Source organism: Camelus dromedarius, chromosome 30 (genome assembly GCF_036321535.1).
Source record: "Camelus dromedarius isolate mCamDro1 chromosome 30, mCamDro1.pat, whole genome shotgun sequence".
Lineage (NCBI taxonomy): Eukaryota > Metazoa > Chordata > Mammalia > Artiodactyla > Camelidae > Camelus > Camelus dromedarius.
In genome coordinates, this window is record NC_087465.1 from 1,374,386 (window position 1) to 1,385,296 (window position 10,911).

A 10,911-nucleotide genomic window follows, 5' to 3' on the forward strand; every position below is an offset into this window, starting at 1 on the left:
ATGGACGTCCAGATGCTCCAGGACCGCTTCTCCATGGAAGTGCCGGGCGGGGGCGCACCTGAGAAGGCGTGGGGCTCCGTGTCCCCGCCCTGCCATGGTCTCTCCCAGGGTAGAGCTGTGTGGAGCTCAGACACTGACAGTGGCTTTCATCAGGATGGAAAAGAGAGCCCTGGTCTGACACAAAACACCATTTATGAAAATTTTAGAGGAAAAAGGAGAGATCATAACAACACAGAACCCCATCCACGTATGGCAGCTGCTGGTGTGGCTGACCTCCCAGAGCCAGAATCCCAGGACCTAAATGAAAAGGGGCAAACGAGTTATCAGTGAGACTGCAGCTGGGAGCACTGATGGAGCGATGCTTCTGCAGACGATGGTATAAATGGTGCAATAAAAGGGCTTCTTGATACAGTGAGTGTCTTCAGGAACTAGCCTGAATGCTGCAATACCAAAAGAAATGATTTTTAAAACCCTCAGCAATGTCAGTGGCACTCTGTAAATACTTTTAAAGTTGGCAAAGCTATGAAACTGGTCACGAGAGCCCACCGACTGACTCATCAATCCAGCTAGGTGCTTCAAACCGTCAAAGCTAGGCTGGAAGTCGTCCACGTCACGAGGCTCACTTCTCAGTGGCAGGATCCAGCTGTGCACACCACTGTTTGGCTCTGAAGTTATCGGGCCTCTCTGAGGAGCTCTCACCGAGGACGCTGACTGGGATCGCTGCTTCTGCAAAGTGCATTTTAGTCATGATTTCACACTGACAACTTTGCATCGCTTTCGCCATTATCATTCTTTTAAGAATTGTAAACCGAAACACTGCACCTCATTGTGTCATTCTATAACATTCTTTAAAATAATTTTAAATATTGGTATTTGTTTCCGAAATTTTAACTTGAATGTAATACGTTGCAAGAGAATGTATTTGACAATGTTTGGTGGCATTCAAAAAATAGGTTACATGTGTTAAAAAAGATAACTGATCCAAACTGGAAAAGAATAATATGAAAGTCTGTCTATTACTCCATTTAGTAAAGATTTTTGAAATTCTATAATGGAATACCTTGGGGGTCACCGTCCACAGCCTAATCTTAGGAGCCAGGAATAAATTCTTGGGAAAGTTACACACATTCTGAAGCCGGAGGGTAACTAAGATTTAATCTGTTGAAGCAGGTATAAAGGATATTTTTACAGACAGGAAGATTACTGACAAGGCTATGTTGCTAAAACAGAGAAACTCCAAGAGCATCTAAAAAGCTGGATGTCTGCCCCTCCCTGCAATGTGGGCTGCGAGGTGGGCGCGGCCCGGCGTAGACAGGCGGCTCTAAGACACGAAGTCACTTCTGGTCAGATTCTTTCCTTCTCTCATTTTTGGGAGTGACTTCTCTGCTGGAATCCAATTTGCTTAGATTCCAATCCAGATTTCACTCCCAACGGATGGAGAAGAAAGAGACAATTTTCAGGAGAGCTGGCTTGACTTCAAGTAGAAAAGAAATTAGAAGCTGTGCAAATACCTGTCTGATTTCAGCGTCAGAAACAGGCTCAGGCGGCCGTGCCTGACCTCCCCAAGGAGAGTGCGCGGGGCCTTTCCGGCTCGGTGAAGAGAGCAAAGCAAAGCTGAGAGGGTTTGTCAGGAGAGTCCACAAAATGCCCCTACCTGGTTTTTTATTTATTTATATTTTGACCATTTTTTCTTCAAAAAAGGTTAAAAAATTAGAAATCCATCGACCTGCGTTTACTCTTTGCGAAGCCCTCTTCTAACCACAGGTGCTGATAAATAAATGTTCGGTGAGCGTATCTGTGTTTAAACTGAGCGTATGTAGGATGTTTAGCCAATGTTTTGTGATTTAATGTCTATTTTAAGACTTACAGTGGAAAACGTTTACTCAAATTTAGGCTCTAGAAGCAATTAAATTAAAAACTATATTTCATTTGTGTATCCACATGGTTAATGGTGCTTAGATATGCATGTGTGCTTGTTAATTAAATTTAAGTATATGCATTAAAAAGTATGTGAAGAAAAACCCGATTTTGTTGATATTTAAAGAAAAAATGGAAATGAGCATTTAATCCAAATTGCTTGTCAAGAGGTATTCAATTTTAAATAATTAGGAGCACAAACTCGTGTATTTTGAAGAAATATCAGCACTTTCATCCATTATTTCTGTTTCCCGGTGGACTCTGTGTCTGTCTTTGGGTTTAACCCTTCAAAGGCTACCTGTCCGCGCTCGGGTCCCACGTGAGGCTGCTTGCTCACCGCACTGTGGGACGTGGACGCAGACTTCCTTCCCTGGGTCCTAATCGCCGCGCCCGTCCGTCAGCACTTCCGCGTCCAGTCACGGTCCTCCCTCACATTTCTGCCATCATTTCCCAGCACATTTGTTGTTCTTGTTCAGCCAGGGCCCTGGGGGATACGACACTGGTCTATCAACTTCTTTCTCCCGCAGACTGCTCCAGACAGCCTCGTGCACAAACCAGACACTCAGAGTTTCTTGAAAGGCACTGTGGGCTTTGTCTGCTTTCTCTTAGTTTTACCCACCCGGTGTGCCCTGTTCTTACTGCCATCCCTGCTGTCGAAAGCAAGCGCATCTCTAATTGACTGGTGTCAGCAGCTGGAACTAAAATTACATGGCCTGGGCTGAGCCAAGCGGCCGCTTTATTATTTGCCCTTGGCTTTAAATGTCTTAATAGCCATGGACTGCCCCATTCGTACTGAGCCATTTTCCCTTCAGGATTGGCCGATCCCGGGAACAAGCTAGCAGGTGTTCCGGCAAGGGCGTTAGGGAATCGAGTGAAAGGGTACAGAGCTTGGGGGGCCTGTCTGCATTCTACAAGCACTTAGTCCCCTTATAGAATGAAGAGCAGCGTCGTAGCTCTGAAAATAAAGAATTTAATTTAGAAAAAAAGATACGTATGGCAAATAAATTGTTTAATTTCAACTGAGCAAATGTTTATTGAACCTGTATCACCACGAACTCACTTGTTAAACGATCTCCTCTGCAACACTGAGACAGAACGCCAGCAGCCAGCTTGACTAGCACGTCGCTTACTTGATATCTGCACTTCAGCGACACTCTGCCTTCAGAGCATCTGCTATTTTGCAATTTTTAGTCTATGGTGTTACTGATTTTTCAACACTTTAGTATCGTTCATCTTTGCAAAGCATGCCTGAGTTACAGACAAAAATATAAAAGAAGAAAAGGTTAATAATGGAAAAAAGGCAAGTGTCCTTCTAGAGAGACTTTTCTCCTAGGACTTCTTTGTTTTTCAAGGACCGAAAGTTAAATTTTAAAACTTAAGTCAGCTGCTGATAAGAAAGCTTAAAAGTGTGCTTATTTAGAGCAAAGTTTGTACACAATTATAATTTTAGTAAAATCACCTATTGTGTGAGTTTATCTGAACTTTTATCGTGGCTTTTTACAAACTTTTTGGAGCTCAGCAGAAATGGCAAGGCAGACACTTGATAGCTTTGAGAGGCTAACAGATACCTAGGAATCTTGTGATCATGTGCTGACAATTTTGGTTTCCAGTCATGTGAAGGGCATATGCCCCTGACTTACTGGGGGGATAAGGGAGATCTGGGAGAGCCTGGGACTGTATGTAAACCACAAAGGAAAAGCAAGACAAATACAGTTACTAATAATTATAAACACTTGGAAAGCGGAAGTTACCGTAAGTTTAAAACAGAAACGAGAGAAAAGAGGAAATGTTTGCAAGTCACACAACAGATGAAGGATGCAGTTTTCCTTATGTGCTGACTGACTATTCATATGAATGTGACACACAATCTGATTTTAAAATGGGCAGAGGACCCAAATTGACAGTTTTCCAAAGAAGACACACAAACGTCCAACAAGCACATGAAAGGGTGTTCAACGTCACCAATTAGTAGGGAGTTTTGTGAATCAAAACTGTAACGTCACCTAACCCCTGTCAGAATGGCTATCATCACAAAGACAAGAAATACCAAATGTTGGTGAGGATGTGGAGAAAAGGGAACCCTCATGCACTGTTGGTAGAACTGTACGCTGGTGCAGCCACTGTGGAGATTCCTCAAAAAGTTAAGAATAGAACTAACATATGGCCCAACTATTCCACATCTGGGGATTTATCCAAAGAACATGGGAACATTAATTCAAAAGACATTTGCACCCCTATGTTCGTTGCAGCGTTACTTAGAGCCAAGCTATAGGAACAACTTGAGTGTCTGTCAGTGGATCAGTGGCTACAGAAGGTGTGGTAGATGCACTCAGTGGAATACTATTCAGCCATAAAAAGCATGAGACCCTGCCATTTGCGACACCATGGAGGGACAGTGAAGGATTATGCTGAAGGAAGTAAAGTCAGCTGGAGAAAGACAAACACACACCGTATGATTTCACTCCTGCAGAATATAAAAACAAACAAAATAAGCCAAAACAAACACATAGACAAGAGCCCAGATTCGTGGTTACCAGAGGGAAGGAGCCTGGAGAGTGGGCAGAATGGGTGAAGGAGGTTGGCTGCCTGGTGGCGGAAGGGGTCTATATCATGGTGACGATCACATTGTGGTGGATGCAGACATCACGTTACAATGCTGTTCATCTGAGACTTAGATAATAAAAAAGCAGAAATTCTTTGTCTCATCTGATCGTATTTCCTCTTTCATTGCTTTTCCAAACATTTCCAGAAGTCACCTTTTCCTTTCAAAATTCCTTTCTCTACCTCCAGGCTTAAGATTTAAAAAAAAAAGAAAAGAAAAGAAAGAGAGAAAACATCTATTTTAATCATTTGAAGACTTTTGTTTTCTTTTCCTCCTTTCAAACACCCCTTTGAAGTCGCCTATCCTGTCTGTTGCACAGACGGACTCGAGGCAGCAGCAATTGACTGGATTCGCACAGGAGTTAGAGAGACAGGATGGAGGCTGGGACGAAGGGCAGGTGGCCAGTCCAGTAGCAACCTGAGAAATGAAGGACGTCCCCAGCTTCCCAGGACGATCACTGTCCTCCTAGGGTAAGAGATCTCTTGTTTTTTAATTATCGTGGTGCAGTGATGTGTGTGTGCATGAATGCATGGAGACAGTAAAAGACAGTGCATTTAACTTTCAAAAACATAAAATGAGTGTCGTTAGCAATCACCTTTGAACACTGTAATTTAAGTGCACGCTGTGTGAAGTACCACGTCCCCAGTGCATTTTCTTTAGAAAGGATCCATCATAAGCACTGCATTACCGCCCACCTCTCTAGAAATGATCGGTGTCACATCACCCATGCACAACCCGTCCATTTCCCGTCTCATAAGTTGCTCCCTAGTTTCCTTTCAGTTCAGAGTATTGTAAATTATTCTTTTTGTGAACCTGAGGTTGATTTAAAAACAGAATTTCTGAGTACAGAAAAAGATTTGCCTGTGATAGAAAGTTCAAAGGAATTTTTTGTTCAATTATGAACACCAAGTGCAAAAAAGCTGAAGTATTCCTTTAGGGCTCCGTGCTTGATAAGCAACCAGTGGAAGCAAACCTTAAGGGAGAGCCTGGTTGTGGCGTGAGAGTCACCTTTGGCACTTCCGTGACACTAGATGTATTTGGGAAAGTGGACATATATTCAGGGCTTCCTTTCCAGTTCTCTGGCTATTGACTCAGGACAGTCAATCTGCCCATCTCGAATAACGTTCCCATAACCAGAAAATAGAAAAGGGTGCCACGGAGAATTGAAAACTGACTCTGAGCCTCAGAGAAGCATATTTCATTTCTTAAAATGAATCAGATAAATACCACCTGAGCTGGGTTAGCTGAATGCATTCACACTTCCGCTCACCTGCTCCCAGCTCCTGCAGCCAAGTCCTGAGGGGTCTCTGGGCTAATCAAGACGACCAACCGCAGGAAGAAAAGCGAGACGCAGGGAGAGATGCACCGCCAGAAACATGAGTGTCTCCCAGTTGGAAGGTGCTGCTACACCAAAGCTCAGGTATCCTGGGTAAAGAGACATGGGGGGACTTTAAAAATGGAAAGGAAGGAAGAAAGCGCTGCTGGCTGGCATGCGAGGGAACCGGGGAGAGAGATGGAGAGGGAGGGAAAGAGGGTCAGCGTCAGAGCGAGAGCATCCTGGAGATGACATGCTTACTGCCCAGCCTTCCAACAACCTCTGGAGTGGAGACTCTCGGACGGAAGACCTTTTAGAAAGACTCCCAGGGAATAAATGGCCACACAGTGTCTGAGCGAGCCATCCAGAATGGTGATGTAGTTGAATGCCTCTTGTTCACCATATTTTATTCGGCTTAGGACACATCACAAGTAAAGCTTAGGGCCATACAGGGAGAGGGGCGAGGAAGCCTGCACATACAGCCCGGAGCTCTCGTCATAATGAGATAATACCCTTGGATGAATCTGAGACAGTACAGTGCAAAGACATAATTCTGAACCATAAAACTGGAATAAAAACACAGAAAATAAAAGGAATTGTAAGGAAAGCAGCGCTATCTGAGCACCCTGAGCGGAGAGGGCGTCAGGCCCCCCAGCCCCTTGGCTGTGGCTCGCGCTCTGCGGGAGGTCCTCCCCAGGAGCGGCTGCCGCGGGCATTTCGGCCGCAGCCCGCTGGTGCCTTACTGGTGTCCTCTTCGTGGGGTGTTAAGGTAGGGGGCAGCAGTGTAAGATTTTACTGTGAAATCTGTCTTTGGAGGTGTGTGTCCCTGGCCTGGGACATTCAGTGCTCCTCGCTTTCAGCCGCTCTTTAAGTGGGGCTGGGGATGCGAAGGGGCTGCAGTGAGGAAAATACTCTGCCCCGATGAGCTACGACTGGTAAAATCTCCGTCCCCGGAAAGCGGGCCTTGGCCGTGGAGAATCCTCTGTACCTGTGTGTATCACGAAGTCATCCTTTCCACCTCCTGCCAGAGCCAGGAGACGATCTTTCTTAGATGCTCAGTAGGAGAGCCTAGCCATTTCCAGAAGGTAAAGTACACAAGTGTGGGAGCACCGTTAAGATGATCGTCCCCCCGGTTTCTCATTCTCAAGCCAGTCCTCACTCCGCCTCCAGTTACTCACTAAAGGCACCAGTTTGTGCCTTGCGTGGCCTCCTTCCAGATGAGCAAGGCTTGCCTGTGATCCCCTGCATTTCACCGATTTGACCTAATTTTAGGGAACCTTGACCTTGGGACCTCAGGACTCCAATGGCTGCAAAAAGTCACTGATTACCCATTTTTTTCCAGTACTTTGTTGTTGTAAGAATATGAGCAATGACACTCAACATCATCAAATGTTGGAGATGAGCCCAGACGTTCCACATTTAGTGCATAAATAGGGCCCAGCACCCAAAGAAGTTTCTAACTGACAGGTTAAATGCAATGAATGATCAATAAGCACTATCAGTCTACCGGCTTCATTGTCTTTGTTCTTTTTTTAAGATTCCTCATATGAGTGCTACCATAAGGTATTTTTCTTTCTCTTTCTGACTTACTTCACTCAGGGTAACATTCTCCAGGTCCATCCATGTTGCTGCAAATGGTGTTATTTCATTCTTTTTAATGGTTGAGTAGTATTCCATTGTATAAATATACCACAGCTTCTTTATCCAGTCATCTGTTGAGGGACGTTTAGGTTGCTTCAGTGTCTTATCTTTTGTAAATAGAGTTGCTATGAACACTGGGGTGCATGTATCTTTTCGAATTGGAGTTCCCTCTGGATATATGCCCAGGAGTGGGATTGCTGAATTTTTAACATATAGCAGTTTAGGTATTTACTAAATTATAAGTCACAAGTCAAGAAAATATGTTAAAAGAAAGAAATTCATTAACAATATTTAAAGCTAGTTTTCTGAATCCTGGCTTCTCAGTTAAAATATAGCATGTGATTCAACAGAGTTGCAGAAATTTCTCAAACATACAAATAACCCTGGTAACTAAGAGCCTGAAAACAAATAGTCCGGCCTCAGATGACTAATCCTGATTCCAAAGACAGCGCCAAACAGAATTTCCTAATTACATTTCACCAGTGCGAACATGATTTACCGTTCATTCGTGTAATACATGCCGTCCACTCTCGACTTTGTACGTTAATGAGCGGAAGGAGAGAAGCTGACTTATGACTTATAAATTCAAAAAATGATCCTACAAATAATATTCATATGTAAACTCGGAATGTCACATGCACAGTAAATCTCCGTTTATAATGTCAGAATAATGTAAATAGACACGTAAACATCACAGGCTGATTATGTGGGTTTTAAATCACTTTTACTCCATTTACAGTGTCAGTAACTAATTGGAACCACTCTGTTTGCTCCCTTGTACGGTGTGTATGAATTTTATTCACTCAGTGCTGGTTTTCCAGTGGCATATTACAGACTTAATACTTCTACTTTTTTGAGTGGTGCTTTGTTAGATGATAAAGATGAGTACTTTATAAGAAGTCTGCATTTATAATATAAAAATTAATAATATAATAAAACCATATAACACATTATAATATTAAAGCAGCAATATCTGTCTTAGAAAAGTCTGTGTTTAGTAACCCAATCACTTGGCTTGAGAGTGACCAGATGATTTAAAGTCGTTCATGTATCTCCTTTATTCATCTTGTTTCTATGCTGTAGACAGTCTTCTCACCCCTGCGCCCATCACGTCAGTTTCTCAGGGAAGCTCCCCCCACCAGTCACCTGCGCAGCGGCTGGGTGCCGTCCACCCCGGGACCCGGGCTCTCCCCTCGGGGCGCTGGGGGGACACCTCGGGCTGGCCCCTCTTTTTCATTCCCCGAAGTGTCACGGGCTCTAACGCACAGAAACCCGGTGTCCCATCTCACTTACTCCTCCCCTGACATGCGAGGGAGACAAGGCTGACTTTGTCCCAGTAACACTGAATTTGGCTTTGACACGTGATCTGGTAGGTGGTGGTCTCTTTCCTCTGCTTGGACGGAACCAACCCCACCCTTATCCTCAGAGTAATGGTCACCTTTGATGTCGATCATTGTTTTAGTTTAAAACCTTGAATTCTTAAAGCCTTTGAACCTTTCCGAACAGCAGTTCATCTTCCTGGGCGTTAATCAGTTTCAGGCTCTGATCAGATCTCTGAGCCTTTAACCAGAGTTTTCATCTTTTAATCTGACCTCAAAAAAATCTTTCCATTTTGCTTGATCGTTTCAGCTATATTTGACTTGCTAGAAATATGGGTAAAGATTATTCCAGTTTTGAACATACTGGGTTTCAGTCACAAAATAAAATTTCTCCCTTGCTTGTAATAATGCGCTGACTGACCTCCCCGGATGTTCTGCGCCGACCGGTGCACCGGCGCAATGAGCTAATGTATAAAGGCTCTGGGGAAGACGCCATTTGATGACATTTATCATATTCAATTATAGTTTAAAGTCAGAAGGCTTTTCATGTTTACATCCACATTTCCAGATATAAAGTAGACTCACATTCAAAATTTTAATTGTCATATAACGGCTTTATTTCTTCCTTGTAGATATAGCTTAGATGTAAGATTTTTCTTTGTAAACTGAATATACAACTGAGAATAACATGTTTCTAGGAATAATGACCTACATGTTACCTGATTTTGTTTATCCAGAATGTTTGTATCTCTCCCCCTTAAGCTTCAGAAAGCACCGTGAAGTAGGTAGAGCAGGGATGTGAATCGCGCACTTACCCTCATATGCAGCTCTTCATGTATCCACTTTGACTGGCTCCTTTTAGTTCCCTTACAGTGAAAACCTTAGTACCTCCCACAAGAGAGGAGGAGGAGTGACGATCACCATTGCAGGTTTCACAGGAGCTTTGCGGGAGAAAAACATTGTTCTTACGCTCTTTTTCACAGGGCTGGGCATGTGCTGCTAGCTCAGCGTTTTTCATTCCTTCTTTTGGTTTCAAAGACAGAAGAAAACACATGAATAAAACAAACACCCTCTGATTCTCATTTCTTTCCTGTTGAGATCGGACATACGCCCCAAACTGCCTGCTCCCCAATTATCTCTGCAGAGCACTTCTCCCCAGTTCCTCATATTATGCCTCTGATTTTCATTCTGCAAGATACTATGGTACTCAGTACACAAATTCTCTAGAAGATAACGGAATTTTGTGTAACAAAAGAAACAGCCAAAATTATAGATCAGGTAACAAATAGAAGCCGACATCAGTTTATTTTTTTCCTCTATGTGCCTCAGAAAAGCCACTCCCAGAGTTGGGGTTAGCGACTATGGCTTCACTCTAGAGTAACCGAGTGTGAGGTCACGTTCTGGAGAAGACAGCCAGAACGTCACACCCCGGTGCCGCCAGGGTCCCGGGGCTGTTTGTCTGGTGCCTGCTGTCTCATCACACAGATGAATCAGTCAACGGTCTTAACTTCATAAACTCTAGAACTAGGTGCTCATTTTATTCCGCGTGCCTTTCAAGGACTTCCTACAGATTTAAAAATCCTCATAATGAAAACTTCTGCCTGTCGAGTAAACTGAATGCTCCCAATTCTGCAAATGACCCGATCGTCCTTGTTCTGACCTCCTCAGAGACGATCAGCTGAGCAGTCTCCTCGGGGCCCATCCTTCCCACCCAGGGAGCGTTAATAAGGCGTCTTTCCCCGGCTCACTGAGGTCGTCCTGGTGATTTCATGTTTCCCTCCTGTTCTACAAAAGTCACGCACTCATATCTCATTTCCCCAATTCATCCATCACTTTTATTCTGGTCTTTTAGATCATTTCTTCCAATTTTATTTTTAAAAGGTGCAGCAGTGTAGCCAATAAAAGTGGATTCATATGGTAATCAACACTGGCAGTGGCAGGCTGGGGGAGGCAGGGTTCTGGACGTCAGTCCCCACGCCTCACTGAACCCTCTCTCTGCCGTCATGTTCTTCCCCAGCCTGATGGTTACATTATTGTTTTAGACGAAGGCATGTCACAAAACAGCAAAAGCGGGGTGATCAGCAAAGGGTTATACCCATCGAGTGTGTAACGTTTCT